This window comes from Orcinus orca, chromosome 11 (assembly GCF_937001465.1).
Source record: "Orcinus orca chromosome 11, mOrcOrc1.1, whole genome shotgun sequence".
In the NCBI taxonomy this organism is placed as follows: domain Eukaryota; kingdom Metazoa; phylum Chordata; class Mammalia; order Artiodactyla; family Delphinidae; genus Orcinus; species Orcinus orca.
This window is the reverse complement of record NC_064569.1, coordinates 20,835,948-20,853,045: the sequence shown is the minus strand read 5'-3', so window position 1 is coordinate 20,853,045 and position 17,098 is coordinate 20,835,948. Positions and strand designations below refer to the sequence as shown.

The 17,098-nt window shown below is 38.0% G+C and overlaps 1 protein-coding gene and 1 non-coding gene across 2 annotated transcripts in view; one reads left to right on the top strand and one right to left on the bottom strand.

Moving 5' to 3' along the window:
* The window catches only part of LMNTD1 (lamin tail domain containing 1), a 455,425-nt gene that overhangs the window by 240,366 nt on the left and 197,961 nt on the right, over window positions 1–17,098 (top strand). The window lies entirely within an intron of this gene.
* On the bottom strand, window positions 6,764–6,836 carry TRNAK-UUU (transfer RNA lysine (anticodon UUU)). The gene has a single exon. It is a non-coding gene; the product is annotated as a tRNA-Lys (tRNA).

Genomic DNA, 17,098 nt, shown 5'->3' with positions numbered 1-17,098 from the left:
CTACAAAGCTACAGTGATCAAGACAATATGGTACTGGCACAAAAACAGAAATATAGATCAATGGAACAGGATAGAAAGCCCAGAGATAAACCCACACACCTATGGCCAACTAATCTATGACAAAGGAGGTGAAGATATACAGTCGAGAAAAGACAGCCTCTTCAATAAGTGGTGCTGGGAAAACTGGACAGCTCCATGTAAAAGAATGAAATTAGAACACTCCCTAACACCATACACAAAAATAAACTCAAAATAGATTAGAGACCTAAATGTAAGACCGGGCACTATAAATCTCTTAGAGGAAAACATAGGAAGAACACACTTTGACATAAATCACAGCAAGATCTTTTTTGATCCACCTCCTAGAGTAATGGAAATAAAAACAAAAATAAACAAATGGGACCTAATGAAATTTAAAAGCTTTTGCACAGCAAAGGAAACCATAAACAAGACAAAAAGACAACCCTCAGAATGGGAGAAAATATTTGCAAATGAATCATAAGACAAAGGATTAATCTCCAAAATATATAAACAGCTCATGCAGCTCAATATTAAAAAAAAATCAACCCAATTCAAAAATGAGCAGAAGACCTAAACAGACATTTCTCCAACGAAGACATACAGATGGCCAAGAAGCACATGAAGAGCTGCTCAACATCACTAATTATTAGAGAAATGCAAATCAAAACTACAATGAGGTATCACCTCACACTCGTTAGAACAGGCATCATCAGAAAATCTACAAACAACAAATGCTGGAGAGGGTGTGGAGAAAAGGGAACCCTCTTGCACTGTTGGTGGGAATGTAAATTGATACAGCCACTATGGAGAACAGTATGAGGTTCCTTAAAGAACTAAAAATAGAATTACCATATGACCCAGCAATCCCACTACTGGGCATACACCCAGAGAAAACCATAATTCAAAAAGACACATGCACCCCAATGTTCATTGCAGCACTATTTACAATAGCCAGGTCATGGAAGCAACCTAAATGCCCATCGACAGACGAATGGATAAAGAAGATGTGGTACATATATACAATGGAATGTTACTCAGCCATAAAAAGGAATGAAATTGGGTCATTTGTTGAGATGTGGATGGATCTAGAGACTGTCATACAGAGGAAAGTAAGTCAGAAAGAGAAAAACAAATATCATATATTAATACATATATGTGGAACCTAGAAAAATGGTACAGATGAACCGGTTTGCAGGGCAGAAATTGAGACACAGATGTAGAGAACAAACGTATGGACCCCAAGGTGGGGAAGCGGCGGGGGGTAGGGGTGAGGGTGTGATGAATTGGGCGATTGGGATTGACATGTATACACTGATGTGGATAAAATGGATGACTAATAAGCACCTTCTGTATAAAAAATAAATAAAATAAAATTCAAAAAAAAAGAAAACAGTTGCTATCACCAATGAAATAATAATCAAGTGGCCTCTGAACATCATCCTTCTGGAATTAATACTAAAACCATTTTAAGCTAAGGGTAGGCACTCTACAGAAACTCTTTGTATTGACTAAACAATTACCATGCTTGGTTCTGGTGGATCTTCTAGCTTTTCTCAGTTTCTTTAGTATGAGAAATCTCACCCAAATTCTCTTTTCTTTAGACACATCCATATTTGTAGGTACTTGAATGAAATTGTTAAGAGCACGAGTCCAGGAGTCAGACAGTCATGGGTTAAAATCCTGTCTTTTGTAGTCGTGGTTAGTTATTTAACGTTATTTAACTTCTTTGTGACTCACTTTCCTCATCTGTAACATGGAGTAAAATATATACTTCATGCACCTGTTGCAAGGTCCCTGGCACAAGTATACTGGCAATCATCATGTAGATCTCCTCTGTAATTTATCAGACTTTCACTGGAGCCAGTTTTGCATTGTGTTTCCTATCTTACCCTGAAAATAATTTCCATACTGGGTATGAATACTTCTAAACCACAGCTACTGCTCACAACCTTCTTGTTACAACAGACACAAATAGTCATATATAAAAACAGAATGGAGGTTAAAGGGGATGAGGTCTAGTTGTATTCTTAGATCCCTGATGGAGGTCTAAGATACACAGATATGGGTCAGGGACCATCATCTAGATAGAGGTATAATAGAAAAGGAATTCGACTCCATCATCAACCATATGGTGTGTGTGTGTGCATGTGTGTGTATTGTGTATGTGTGAGTGTCCACATGTGTGTGCTAGGGATGAGAAATGATACCAAGATATATACAAGTTTATGGGTCATATATGGAAATTGATCTTTCCTCCATACTTCATATTAGATGTTATCAGATCAAAGTGTCCAGCTTGGATCATCAGACCTTTAAAATAATGCGGAGAAACTGGAACAGATGCAGAGGAAAGAATCATAAATATGCAAATATTATACGAAATAAATTGAGAGATTTGAAACTGTTTAGCTTAAAGAAAGTCAAGGATGACTTTGTTTGTTTTCAAGAATAAGAAGAGCTTTCCTTAAAGATTCAGATCAGCTATTCCTTGTGTCCACAGAGGACCAAACAAGGGAAAAGGAGTACATTAAAACGTGTATTGCATGTTTTTCATTTTGTGTAAGGAAGAATTTACTGCAAACTTGGTGATAAAATAGTCGACTGGACTGCTGAGTTAGTTATGGGGTCTGTAATGGGGAATTTTGTCTTAAAGCTTTCTGGATAATCACCACACCTAGCTATTTTCAATTTGGCATCTACCTAAGCCAGGTTGCTGCACAAGATGAATGCTGAAGGTTCTTTCTAGCTTCGGAATATAACTAGAAAATACCAAGGGGCTGCATATATAAGACATGTTGCACAATTAAAAATCAATCTATCGAAGAGGTAGGTCAGCCACAAAGCAGAGGCGAGCGTTTTAGCATGCTCTGGCTGTTACACAGAGTACAACGTGAGACCCATCAGTCAGCTTCTAACAGACAATCCAGGTCAGCCAGACTGATGGGATTTTTAGTGTTGATTGTGTTGGATTTGCATTTGCTGTTACGAAAGGGGCAACCAACAATGTCTTAGAATAGTGTCATGTGTTGATCCATAACCGGTGAAACAAACAAAATAAAAAAGGCTGCTGTTACATTAATAATTCTTAGTATGGATAGGAATGTTTTCCTTATTAAATTCAGAGTGGATTCATTCTAGGGACAATTTTGGTCTAGAGGCTGTCACTTGCTATAGATTACTGACTTTAGTGCTTGGCTGCCAAAATACTTTGACTCATTCTCAAGCCCCAAGAATTGCATAAATTTTTCCTCTCATCATGCTCCAGAGCCATCAACAATATCTCTAGATGTCTTTTCTTCTCATTTTATTTAATTCTTTTGTCCCAAGTCTCCAAAGAAATTCTGTGTACTGTTTATATTGTACTATATTAATTATGGGTCATAGCCATACATCGATTCACATGATCCATATATTGATCACATGACTGTGTGCCTTTGTTCCTTTACTGGGCTTCTATTTTTTCTTAACCTGTCCACAATCTCAGATAAGCATCTTCTGCAAGTCTGTAGTTCTCTTCTCACCTGCACATGGACTGGCACAGATGTTGACAAATGGAATATATTTTTCAGCCAATGTTTATTGTCTCTGACCAGATCTAAAAGGCCTGATTGTTTGCATGTAACAAACAGAACAATAACGATAATAGTGAAACAAATCAAAACAAAAGCCTTGTGGTTAAAATCAGCTGAGACTTTATTTTTCTCCCACATGAAAAAGTCTGGAAGTGAGAAGTCCAGGGCTGGTGGGGCAGCTGCAGGGTTACACAGTTTTGGATTCCTTCTGTTCAGCTACCCTGTTGTCCTCAGTGCATGGCCTCATGGTCCAGTTGGGTTGTTGTAGCGTCAGCCATCACATCCACATTCCAGGAGGCAGGATGGAGGAAAAGAAGGGAGAGCTGACTCACCTTCTTCAAGAAAATTTCCTGGAAGTTCCACACATCACTTCTAGTTGATTCTCACTGACTAGAACATAGGTACAAGGCTGCTTCCAGCAGCAAAGGAGGTTGGTAGTTTTTTTACTCCAGGTGACAGTGTGCCCCACTATCATGGAGAAAGGAATCAATGAATGACAAACTGGACAATGAGCAGTCTTCACCCAAGAGCCCAAATGTTGTGTTGGCAAGAGAAGTTCAATACAGATACAGTGATTTTAAATGTCAGTGTGGTGTGGACATTTCCCTTTGGTAACTATGCATCAAAACACTGTGCATAGTTTATTCATTAAGAGCTACATCCAAAATTCTTCCTGAAAACCTGGGAAGAAGGTGCTGCTGTTATGTCTCAAGGTGTACCAAGACTGAGAACCGCACAGTTCATGGTAAAGTTGGTAGTTGAACCCAAGCAGTCACATCCCTGAACCTGTACTATTAACTGTATCACTGTGTTGTCTGTAAAGTAACATAGAAACATTGCCTTTCTAGGAAGTTTTCAGCATAATCCGTGGCAGAACTCTCAGGGACTCTGTGATGCTGCCTTCATTATGACAACACATGTGCACATATTTGAAAATATTATATCTATGCCTTCATTTGGACATGATATACAATTTTCAGGAGATCCTCTGAACTCATGTAATTTGTTAGTGGTGACATCCTGCTCCTACCTCGTCTTTCATTTGTTAAATGTTGTCTTTATTTTTCGGCTTCCTAGAAATTTGGAACTATGTAAAGTTTGTTTTGATTAAGCTCAGTTGACTCAGTGCATTCATTCTTTTGCAGCATTTTATTCTTATAGCTGTAGTTGAGATATATTCATGATTCAAGATGGTGATGTCAGTCTGGTTGGGGAATGGCCGAATTGTTGTGAAGCATTGTCAACTCAGGCACGTGATGGATGACAGACTTATTGTAGAAAAGAAGATTAACAGGTTTGGGGGGTGGGTGTTGATTTTAGTTTAGAAAAAGCTGTCCTATTGTTTTGATTGTACAGGAAAAAAAATAAAAATTTTAGTCATTATACAGTGACAGGTGTTTGGCAAATTGGAAAACATACCTTAGTCCTACTGAATGTCAAATTAATAGAATGTTACCTTAGGGGAAAACTAATCTCAAAACAATCTTTTTTAATTCATATTTTTTCTCACTCAATTATTGTATTTCCTTCAGATGAAATCAAAACCTTCTAGTCAAGGGTCCTTTCTATAAATATTTCATGTCAGTTGGTGTGTGAAATAGCCCTCTTTTTCAATAACTGATGAAGGGTAGGGAAGATTTGATGCTTAGAGAATTCATTATTATTTCAGACTGTTCTTAAAAGAGATTTTCATAGTTCTTTATTTCCATAAGTCATGTCATAGTTTTCCAAAAAGAACTGAAAGAAAATGGAATAAAGATACCGAGACAACTTTTTTAAAATGTTTATTACAGACATTGTCAGACACATAAAAAATAGGCATAATACTATTATGAACTGCCAAGCGCCCATCCCCCAGTTTCGACAGCTATCAACATATGGCCAATTTGTTTCAACTTCCCCTCTACCCCCATCTCCTTCCCTTCTACACGTTGGATTATTTTGGAGTAAATCTCAAACATCATCTCATTTATCTGTAAATACTTCATTATGAACCTATGCAAAATATGGACTCTTGGTTTTTTTAAAACATATGCCCAAACAGAATATCCCTTCTGCAAAAAGTAGTAATGATATTGAGAACATGATATGTTTATTCTCTTTTTCTCTCCTCTTTTCAACAGTTGGTGTGTTTTAATCAGAATCCCAGCAGGTTCACTATTGCAATTGGTGTTCTTTTAGTATGTAGGTTCATTTTTCTTCTGTTTATTTTTCTTGCAATTTATTAGTTGAAAAAATATTATAAAGTATCTCACATTGTGGATTTTGCTGAATTGTGTTCCTGTGGTGTCATTTATTATTTTCCTCAGTCCCTTGTATTTCTGTAAATTGATCAGAATCAGGTTTGACGTTTTTTCTTTTTTACAAGAACACTTCATAGATGGTGTCGTGTACTTCTTATTGCATCATATCAGGAGGACATCGTGCTTAGTTGTCTCTCAATTTATGATAAAATTGATCAATTTTTTGTTAAGTAATGTCAGGCAAATCTTTTCATTATATAAACTTTCCATTTCATCAACAATTTTAACAGCCATTTATGATGACCACCTAAACCAATTATTCCATTAGGGATTGCAAAATTGAGATAATCTCATTCTATAATTTCTTCTTCATTTATTAGCTGAAATTCTTCTGTAAAGCATAGCTTTCCTACATCAACTATGTGGTTACCTTAAAGTATAGGAAAGGCATATAAATGCTTGATTCTTTTCTTCATTAATTTTCAGAATAATAAGCTAATTCCTTAACATCTGGCAATGTTTACGAATGGACTTTTAAGTATTATTGTAAACAAATGGTTTAAAAACATATTTAATATGTTTCAGTCTACTGTTGTTGTTATTCCTTTCTATGCTCAAACTGTCCTGTCTTTGGGCAGCGAGAGCATCTTCAAATTAGATGTTGAGGGTTTTTTTCAGGACTTTCTGGTTCAACCAGATGATCTACATTCATCTTGTACATTTCTTGACCTAGATCTTGAATCAACTTCAAGGTTCCTTTTCATGGAGAATGGTATTTAGAATCTCCAGGTTTGTTGCTGGGTCATCATTTGCTTTCAGACCTTTTCAGTAGTCAAAGCTAAGAAAAGAGTTGAGAAGTTCATACTAATATTTTCAATTCAATTTTTTTTTTTTTTTTGGCTTCACTGTGCATCTGTGTGATCTTAGTTCCCCAACCAGGGATTGAACCTGGGCCATGGCAGTAAAAGTGCCGAGTCCTAACCACTGGACCACCAGGGGATGCCTTCTATTCAAATTTTGATTACAGGATTTTTATTTAGTTTGTATTTGTATCTTTTTTTTTCCTCTTTCACTGAAAACCTTGATTCCTAAATAGAATAATATAATTATTTATTTGCTTTGTCGTATAAAAATTTCAGAAGGAAAATATATTTGTACTAACATTATGATTATTGAAAAGTTTTTATTATTGAAAAGACTTTTTTTTTTTTTTACATTCCTTTTGTCCTTAGAATATATCCCACCAGGGATAAACAGCAAAATTACTGTTTTAAAGTAACCTTGAAATAACCCCTCTCTGAGTGGTTAAGTCACAAAACTCAAAAAATAAGTTACTGTTTTCTTTTAGCTTTCTAACTTTAGGGATTTATTGATTTATTTATTTTGCGGTACGCGGGCCTCTCACTGTTGTGGCCTCTCCCGTTGCGGAGCACAGGCTCCAGACGCGCAGGCAGCGGCCATGGCTCACGGGCCCAGCCGCTCCGTGGCATGTGGGATCCTCCCGGACCGGGGCACAAGCCCCGTATCCCCTGCATCGGCAGGCGGACTCTCAACCACTGCGCCACCCGGGAAGCCCTAGGGATTTATTTTTTAAGTTTTGATTTTTAAGGATGATATAAAGCCTTTTTATGTTTCCAAAGTAAAATCTACTAAATATTTTGAAAATCGAACTTCCGTCCCTCTTCCCTCACCCAGTTCCCATTCTCACTAAAGGTAAACGTTGTCATTAGCTTTTGGTTTAGCATTTCTAAAATAAACAGGTGTGTGTTTGTATTGCTTCTCTTTCTCAGCTCTAAGATGGCATAGTATGCACATGCTACACTCATTGCTTTTCTCATTTAACAGTATATCTTTATGATCACAGATGCATAGTACTCGTTTTGTTGGTGTGACCTAAGTTTATTCAAGCAGCACACAATAAGTGGGCATTTGGGTTCTTCCTGATACTTTACTATTCCAGAAATGTGACAGCCTTCTTTACCAATTACAATTTACTTGACAAATATGTTGTTAAGGACATTTGGATTATTTCAAACCTTTCTTTTTATAAACCAAAGTATGATAAGCATTCTTGCATGTGAAACTATGGTTGTCCTATTAGATTATAAGCTCCCTGAGAGTAAAGCATTTTATTTCTGCTTTGTGCATAACACGAAGCTCATCGATTTGAAGGTATGGATTGATTAAGCTAAATGGGTCTTGAAAAATACATCAGGAAAACACATTCACCTTTTTGGAAAACATATGCACATCAACATGTTACCGATTTTCAAGACCAACAAAATAAAGGTTCTTTTCTACCATGTAGATTTGTCTGTGTATCTTGTTTAAGGAAAGTTTCTATAAATAGAAATTATTCCCAAATAAACACTGGATGAAGTTAAAGGAAAGAGTAGTACTATTACTGAGCAGCTACCAGACTCAAATTTGTCAAATAGACCACAAAAATTAATTGTGGTTAAGTAATTCAGGTGTTGGGAATAGTGTTAAACAGGTGGCATTCTTGTCTCAAGGAGCTTATTTTCTAGTGGGAAGACATAAGTGGAAAACATAGATAATAGACACATAATGAAATACATAATGTATTTTAGAAAACTGATCATGGCTGGAAGGAAATCCTCAGGAAGGGGAGTAGGGTGGGATTCAGAGCGCAAGTGGTGGGTACAGCCTTGGATAGGACCAGGGGGTGGTGGATTTGGGGAAAAGGGAATAAAGTAGTCCCTTTTTGTTTCATATGTTTTCCAGGGAAGAATGCAGTGAGAGTGAGTAGTGAGAGGGTACTAAAATGGGTGAAATAATTGATTGAGATAGTGGGAAAGTAAAGTTACTAGGGGAATATAGTTGACATTATGCTTGGTACTTCACTTATGAGAGATTATTTAACAAAAGTTGTTCTTCCAATACCCTCTGTTAAAGGAAATTTTTCTGCCTGTGGTCTGGCCAGGGGGGTTAAGAACACTTTTTTCCCACCCTCACTAGGCTGATTGGAATAATAATTAGCACTGGACTAGTCGGAAATCCATAGATAGCAATGTCTAGTGTGCAGTGTATCACATTTGACACGAATACCTTGACATACAATGATCTTAGCAATCAGTTTCCTTTCTTAGGAATTTGGAACTAGGAACCTGAAAGAATGGGGCAATTAGCAGACAGTGCAGACACTGAAGGAGAACAGTAAGAGATGCTATTAGGTAGAGTCAGGGCCATAACAAGCTAACGTGAGGAGAAAGCAAAAACTATGCTTAAGCTGAAGAAATCTATAAGAAAAGACCAGAAAGCATATGCAGAGAGAGGCAAAGAAGGAGGAGAGGTGGAGCAGAGTCTTTCTAGCTGCCTCATTTCCTGAAAACATTCCAGGCCCAATTTCAATTGGCATGTTTCCTTCGAGAAAATCCACTTTGACTTGAACGAGGTTGAGCTAGTACAGTGGACTGCTGCCATTTCAGTGTACCCAACATCTATGCGCTCTGTTTTGCTAGTAGTACACTGAGGAAAACTGTTATTCCTCACTGAGGTCCATGACATTTGGATGCAACTGATTTTTTGGTAGCTCATCATTCTTCTCCACCTTACGGCAACTTTCTTGTTTCTAAAATAGAAGGCACGGGCTTCCCTCGTGGCGCAGTGGTTGAGAGTCCGCCTGCCGATGCAGGGGACACAGGTTCGTGACCCAGTCCGGGAGGATCCCACATGCCGCCGAGTGGCTGGGCCCGTGAGCCATGGCCGCTGAGCCTGCGCGTCCGGAGCCTGTGCTCCGCAACGGGAGAGGCCACAGCAGTGAGAGGCCCGTGTCCCGCAAAAAAATAAAAAATAAAAAAAATAAAATAGAAGGCACTAGAGCTGACCTCTAAGGCAGGAAGAGAAAAACCCTGGTACTTGTGCTCCCACCTCCTCTACCCACCCACCTCGGCCTGGCCTGTGAATCCCTCAGCCCATATTCTGCCTTAGTAATTTTCATGAGAGGTAAACCCTGTTTGCTTTATTTGCTTGAGGTTTCTTAGAGCCCTCTCTTCTGTGATCCTTCCAAAGAATAATTTGATGGAATTTAGCATTTCATTATCTTTGCCTTCATCTCCTGACATTCATTTCTTTTCATAGATAACTGGTAGCAATTAGGAGAGGAATTTAATCTTAGAATTTTAGAGTTTGTCTAAAAGCTTAGTATCAGGATATAGGCTACATAAATGAATTCTGGCAGCTTCTAGTGTGAAGTACAACCACGATAAAGAAATGGTGCCATTACGGTGAATAATTTGCCAAATATTCTTTTCTTAAGAGCCTTAAGATTTGAAACATAGGCCAAAGTGACTGCATCACCCTTTCATAGTCAACCAAGCTTAAAATACGCCATCATCTGTGGCTGCTGTTCCCATCAAATCAGTCACCAAGAACTTTGGCTACATCTGTTCCTTCATGACCATTCCCGTTGCCCCCAACCTGGTCCAGGGCTTCATTATTTTGTGCCTAGAACATTGCAATATGGTTACAATTTGTCTCTCTGACTGGATATTTTTTCACTTGCTTCACCATGTTCCTATGGCCTTGCTAAGACAATAGACTGTTACAGCATCTCCCTGATCAACACCCAAACTCCATTCCTTAGCTCTACAAATCTCCCTAATTTGGTCCATACCTGCTTTTCAGTCCTCTAGGTGAGCTTTCTGCCTAGTTCATCAAATAATACAGTCAACAAGTATTGATGGGGTAGCAGGATCTGTGCTATGGCTGGATATGCAACTAGGAATAAGATACTGCCTTTATCATCCCAGAGCAAATATGCTACTGGAGCAGCCATGCAAGTAATGAGGAGACAAGGTCCACTGGAGGGAATGCTACCATGGTGGAGAGCATGGAGAATTATAGGACACCAAAGCAGTAGCAATTCATCTGGTCCTGGAGGCCCCAACAAGACTTGTTGAGAAGATGACATCTCACTTGCATCCTGTAAGACAAGTAGGCTACTCTGTTCATTGGCCCAACCTATGAGAAACACCCTTCAAGACGCGGCTCAAACCTCAGCCCAAGAAATACTTCTTCACCGTCTGGTTAGGGCCTCTGATCTCCTCTCCCCGCTCTGATCTGCTATAGCATTCATGTATTCATTCATTCAATCGGCAAATATTTAATGTGTCCTAGAAGGTACCAGGAACTTCTAGGCTCTGAGATACAGCAGTGAATAATTAAATCCTTGTTCTTGAGAACTTATATTCAAATGGAGCAAGGAGATAGTATCAAACACACAAATATATAATGTCATATGGTGGTAGCACCTGTGAATTAAAAGAAAACACAGTAAGAAAGAGAAAGTTGGGGTGGGGGAGTGCTATTTTAGAGTGAAGTCTCTCTGCTAAGGTAACATTTGAGCAGAAAGATGCATAAAGTTCGGAGAGCTGAGGGAAGAAGTTTCCAGGCTGAAGGACCACTGAGCGTAAAGGCCATGCAGACAGGAGTGTGTGGAGTTGTAGGAACAATGCTGACCTGGTATCACTCATTTGACTTCTCATTGGCTAGCGCCTCAATGCATTATTGTTCTTTTCACATGGCTCAGAGCTGTTCCTCTCAAACCTGTTTTCGGTTTATGGAGGCTAAGAACTGTAACCTCACCTTCTTTATACTGTCTCTACCATCCTTCTTGCTCCTAATTCCCTGTGCTCAGTCCAGTGCCTCTATGAGGCTATCAGGAAGTGTTCACTGACTGAATGAAGTGGGATTTACTCATGCTCTTCATGCATTATATGTGCTATAAGGCTCTCGTACTCCCCTTCCCTGTCTGATAATGTAAGAGCACGCTCCGTAACCAGCGAAAGAAAAGGGGGTGTGGTGGGGAGGCGGGTACAGAAACACAGAAACTATCCTCAGAGTATCAATTTCAGGGCCCTGAGAGTCTGCCTCTAGGGCAGGAACTAGAATACTTCTGGCAGTGTTTCTGTAGATTTTAATGTAGTAGGGATGATCTGGGAACCAGAATTGGATGGGTGACTCCAAAAAACTGATTTAGTGAATTGTAGTCTGTAGGTTGATTAAGTATTGATCAGTGACCCAGCTCAGGTCTGAAACAGCCTCAGAACTACCTTCTGAATAAGCCATAAAGTAAAAGAACTGGTCACTGATTTAACTGACAATCTCATTGGGGAAGCTGTGAAATTCTTTTGAAATAGGAAGTTAAGAACCTTTGAAAATTCACTTAAGTGTTTGATTCTTTTAAAAACTGACACTTCAAATATCACTAAGGCAAATAATATTAATTAAGGAACAGATGGCCCTGAAATCTCCAGATTCATTCTTATTCGAGGCTTAGGAAGTGCCTGATTCAATTCGCATTAGGTATGTTAGGAGATGTTTAGCATGTAAATTCTTTAGGTGCTGAGTTTGAATAGTGTGGTCTGTGGACCCCTGGGGACCCTGTGACATTGAAACTATTTTGATGTTAAGATGATGATAATGATGCTGAGATGTCATTCTCTATTTACTGTGTTAACATCTGCACCAATGGTAGGGAAACCTGCTGGTGTCTTTTCAGGAATCAAGGAGGTAGCCCCAGATAACGAGTTCTTCACTGCCATGCACTCACAGTTAAAAAAGATGCAAGTCCTACCATGTCTTTGATGAAGCCGTGAAAATTTATTAAATCTCAGCCCGAGTACACGTCTTTCCAATAGTCTGTACACATTAATCACTCCTTTTGCATACCCAAAATGGAATATCTATAGGAAAAGCCATGGTTTGAGTTGCAAGCTGAACAACATTTTTACTTAAAAGAATAGCTACAAACTATCATTGTATCAAAAATGAATAAAGTAGGTCTGTCACTTCAAGGAAAATAACTGACATTTGGTACCAATGATAAAATTTAAGCTTTCAAATGAAAATGTAAATTTTGGAAAAATTTGCATCTTGAAGCTTCCCAAAATTTAAAAGGGAATTTTAGGATGAGATTTGTGTTTATTATGCAGATATTAACAAATGTGATATTTTGATAATCCTCAATGAAATATGTCAACATTTGGGAGATGTGCATAACTCAGGGAACCAATATTTTTCAAATGATCCACACGTGTTGTTACAAAAGCAAGCATGGGTGAAAGACCCATTCAAAGTATAACATAGACCAGTGAATTTTATTTATTTATTATTATTTTTTATTTTTTATTGGAGTATAGTTGCTTTACAATGTTGTGTTAGTTTCTGTGAATTTTAACGTAAAACAGTATGAAAAGTTCATTGATATGGTTTCAGATTCCACATTGTGATAACCATTCATAAACTAGCATTTATCAAGTTTTGGTACTGTATCAAAGAAGAATAGCCACAATTATTTGAAAGACCATTACAGTGTGGCCTTCCTTTTCCAACTACATATCTGTGTGAGGCCAGCTTTTCTTCATATACTTCAGCCAAAGCAACACGTGGCAATAGAGAGAATGCAGAAGCAGGCATGTGGATCCAACCGTCTTCAGTTCACCCAAACATCAAGATATTTGCAAAAATGTAAAAAAGCGACTCCCTTCTTACTAAAATTTTTGTTTTGGAAAATATAGTTATTTCTCATTAAAAATAGGTTATTTATATTAACATGTAATGGGCTTGTCACTGTTATCTTTTATTTTATTTTTATTATTATTTTTTTTGCAGTATGCGGGCCTCTCACTGCTGTGGCCTCTCCCGTTGTGGAGCACAGGCTCCGGACGCGCAGGCTCAGCGGCCATGGCTCACGGGCCCAGCCGCTCCGTGGCACACGAACCCGCGTCCCCTGCATTGGCAGGCAGACCCCCAACCACTGAGCCACCAGGGAAGCCCACTGTTATCTTTTAATTAATAAACAAATATTTAAATATCCTCAGTATTAACTTTTAATATGGTAAATATCAATAGACACAAATTGATATAAACATCTCCTTAGGCTATAAACTCTTTAGGATACTTAATCATATAATTGTTAATTATATAATTGTTATATAATAAAATAATCTAAATCTAATCAACAGAAAACCATCTCACTTTCCCTTGTTGGCGTGAATGAATACATAGATAAGAGGATTCTTCTGCACATGCATGGATAAATGTTTAGATAGATGCTTTCTCTCTGCGTCAGACTTGGGATCAGAGGGTTGAGTTAATCTCAAGCCTCAGTTCATGATTAATGGTCCCTGCAAAGCTCTGGTCCTGTTTTCTTTAAAGTCTTCTAATATGTTTGCTGTAGATCCTTTTCTGTTTTTGCATGTGTACTTGTAAAACATGTATTATGGTTTCATGTTGCATATATGTTTGATTTACATAAATGTGATTTATTGTGATATGTATGTAATTTTCTTTCTATTTTTCATTTTAGCATTATATTTTAAAGATCTAGCCACTGCATGTTAATAAGAAAAGCCATACAGAGAAAACATCTGACGTGTACATTTTTTCTTATCATATGCAGCTAGAGATTTTATGGCAGCATTAGAAAATTTTGCCTTTTAATATGACAAACATGAAAAACTGCCTCTAAGCTGTGATATTTATATAACCAAATACTAATGACTTTACCATTTGATCTCAAAGACCATACCACTGAACAGCTTTTATTGATGGTCTGTGTGGGCCGTGTGCTTGTTCACACCATGAGGGTTTAGAATAAACACGAGACAGACTGCAGGGCTTCAAAATCTTGGCTCCACTATTATCTGATTGCAGGCAAGTTACTTAACCTCTCTGTCTCTCAGTCTCATTATATGTAAAGTGGGGTTAATAATCGTACCTACTTCATGCTGTTGACATGAGGATTAAATGAATTAATATTTGTAAAGTGCTGAGAACAGTACCTGGAACATAGGAAGCATTATAAAGGCATTTGTGAAATGAAATGAAATGAAATGAATGACAAGAATATGCCATCTGAGAGCATCAGCTTGTTCGTACGAATCATAATCTGCTTTTCCGTTAGAGCATTTCTCCCCTTTATCTTCCTGAGGAAAATGTTTTGGTAATAAAAGGCCACCGAATGGGGCTTCCCTGGTGGCGCAGTGGTTGAGAGTCCGCCTGCCGGTGCAGGGGACACGAGTTCGTGCCCCGGTCTGGGAAGATCCCACATGCCGCCGCAACGGGAGAGGCCACAACAGTGAGAGGCCCGCGTACCGCAAAACATGAATGATCATGGATAGAGGTAGGAGGATCATATTCTTGTTATTTTTATAGGCATTCAGTTTTCATATATCGAAAAGAAATTTTAAAAGCTCCAAGAGTGACATCACGTCCTTTGAAAATTTTATATAAAATATTCTAAATAGCTATTAGAGTCTCATTACAAGAATGAGGAGCAGAGATTCACGAATCAAAAAGATTCATGTGCATTTAGACTAAGAAAAGAAAAGGACTGTATACTTCACATCAAATATAGTAAGTTACCAAGTTCTGTAGGGGCCACAAGCCATCCTCATTTTCCCCATCAGGACTTCTATGAATTCACTGTTCCCTCTTGGCCACAGAAAACAGAATTCCCAGTCCAGAGTTGTGAAGTCAGAGCAACCACAAGAGCCTCCAGGTGCTTTCCATGACCGAGTAATTCCTGGCATGAGGCACTACAGCTTTCACTGCTTTTACCCTTATCACTGACGATGATGTCATTTTGGAGGCACTAACTGAGTATCAGAAAAGGATGAGCATTTTTAATGGGACTTGAAGAAGGCTTTCAAATGAAAAACCAACCATGGGATGAATTTCTTAATTTGAAAACCAAGCTAAATTTAATTGTTCCAGACTGTTTTCCATTATAGGCTATTGCTAACTTCTTTTCCATGAGTGCTTGCAATCACTTTTCAGACTGGGTGCCCTGGGATATAGCCAGATTAACTCTGAGCTGTGAATTTTACAAATGCTCTTGTTTAACCTATAATAGATTTAAATAGAGCTATTCCACAAAATGCAAGCATGGTAATTGGTGGAATTTTATTTTATTTTTTTGCATGAAACAGAGTACAAGAATAAGGTGGCTTTGACTTTCTGGATCTTTGCACAGCCACAAGTCTGACAGAATAATCACTGAAGTTCAAATTAGAGCCCCAGATGGAAACACAAACAGGGGTCACCACTGTGCCCTTTTCATGCTTCAAAGCTCAGTTCTGGACAGAAATGTGTTCCAGTTAAAATGTAATCATTTCCAATTCCTTCTGATCACTGGATCTTATTGGAAAGAAGCAGCCTGAGGACTACAGTTGCTTTTAATTACCACTGAATGTTGACTGAAATTATCATTTCCTTCTTATGCATTTGTATTTTTATAGAACAAACAAGAATAAAATAAAGACATGGCTTCTTTAAGTATATTTTGAGAAGGATCTTTGCTTAACATTACCCTCTTTGGGTTAGAATTTCTTTGTCAGGATTGCATTTTCCCAACTTACCTCACCATGGATTGCAGGAAGAGCCAGGTCAGTTCAACATCCTTGAATGGTCAAGTTTTAAAATTTAGGTGGCATTTTTAAAATTTCAGTAAGATTCAGGAGAGTTCATGTGCTTATCCGATTAAAGAATTAATACTGTAAGATACTTTGGACAAGGTTTTTTTCTAACTGTACCATCTTCCTATTTTCCCACACCATTTTGAAAATGAATGCAGAGATTATTGAGAGAGACAAGTAAAAAAACCAAAATGCCAAAACACCCTCTTTCACCCTAAAGTCATGGTATATTCAATATTTAAAAGTTCACAATAGTTTTGATCTTCATATATTTTTGAAATGCTATAAATAAAAACGATTCTTCTTCTTAGCTGGAACCTGAGAAATGTATCTTCAAATCCAGTAGTGAATAGTGGCACTCAGTTCTGCTCAAAATAGGAATGAATGGCAAACATGAAGAGATCACAAGCCTGACGTGATTTCTTCTTCAGCGTCTCAATTCTGAACAACCTACGTGGCTAAGGAGATGTACTCTCTGATACTTTCCTGATTATTTCAAGATTTCTATCACAAATTAAAAAGAAATGTCTCTGGAAATTGATTCTACTGTAGAAAGACACAATCTCTAAAATGAATTTGGGTTTCCCAAGGAGACACTGGCAACAAAGAGAGAAAATTTATATGCATGTCTGGCAAGATCTCATAAAGCAGTATGTTTAATCGATCCACAGAATGTTAATTAATAGCATAAACTGTGGAGTCAGAGATACCTAGGTGATTCAAATCCATCATTACTAATTCTGTGACCTTGGGCAAATAATTCAACTCCTCTGTGTTTGAATTTTCTCACCTGATGAATGGCTCATTATAGCCCCTCCCT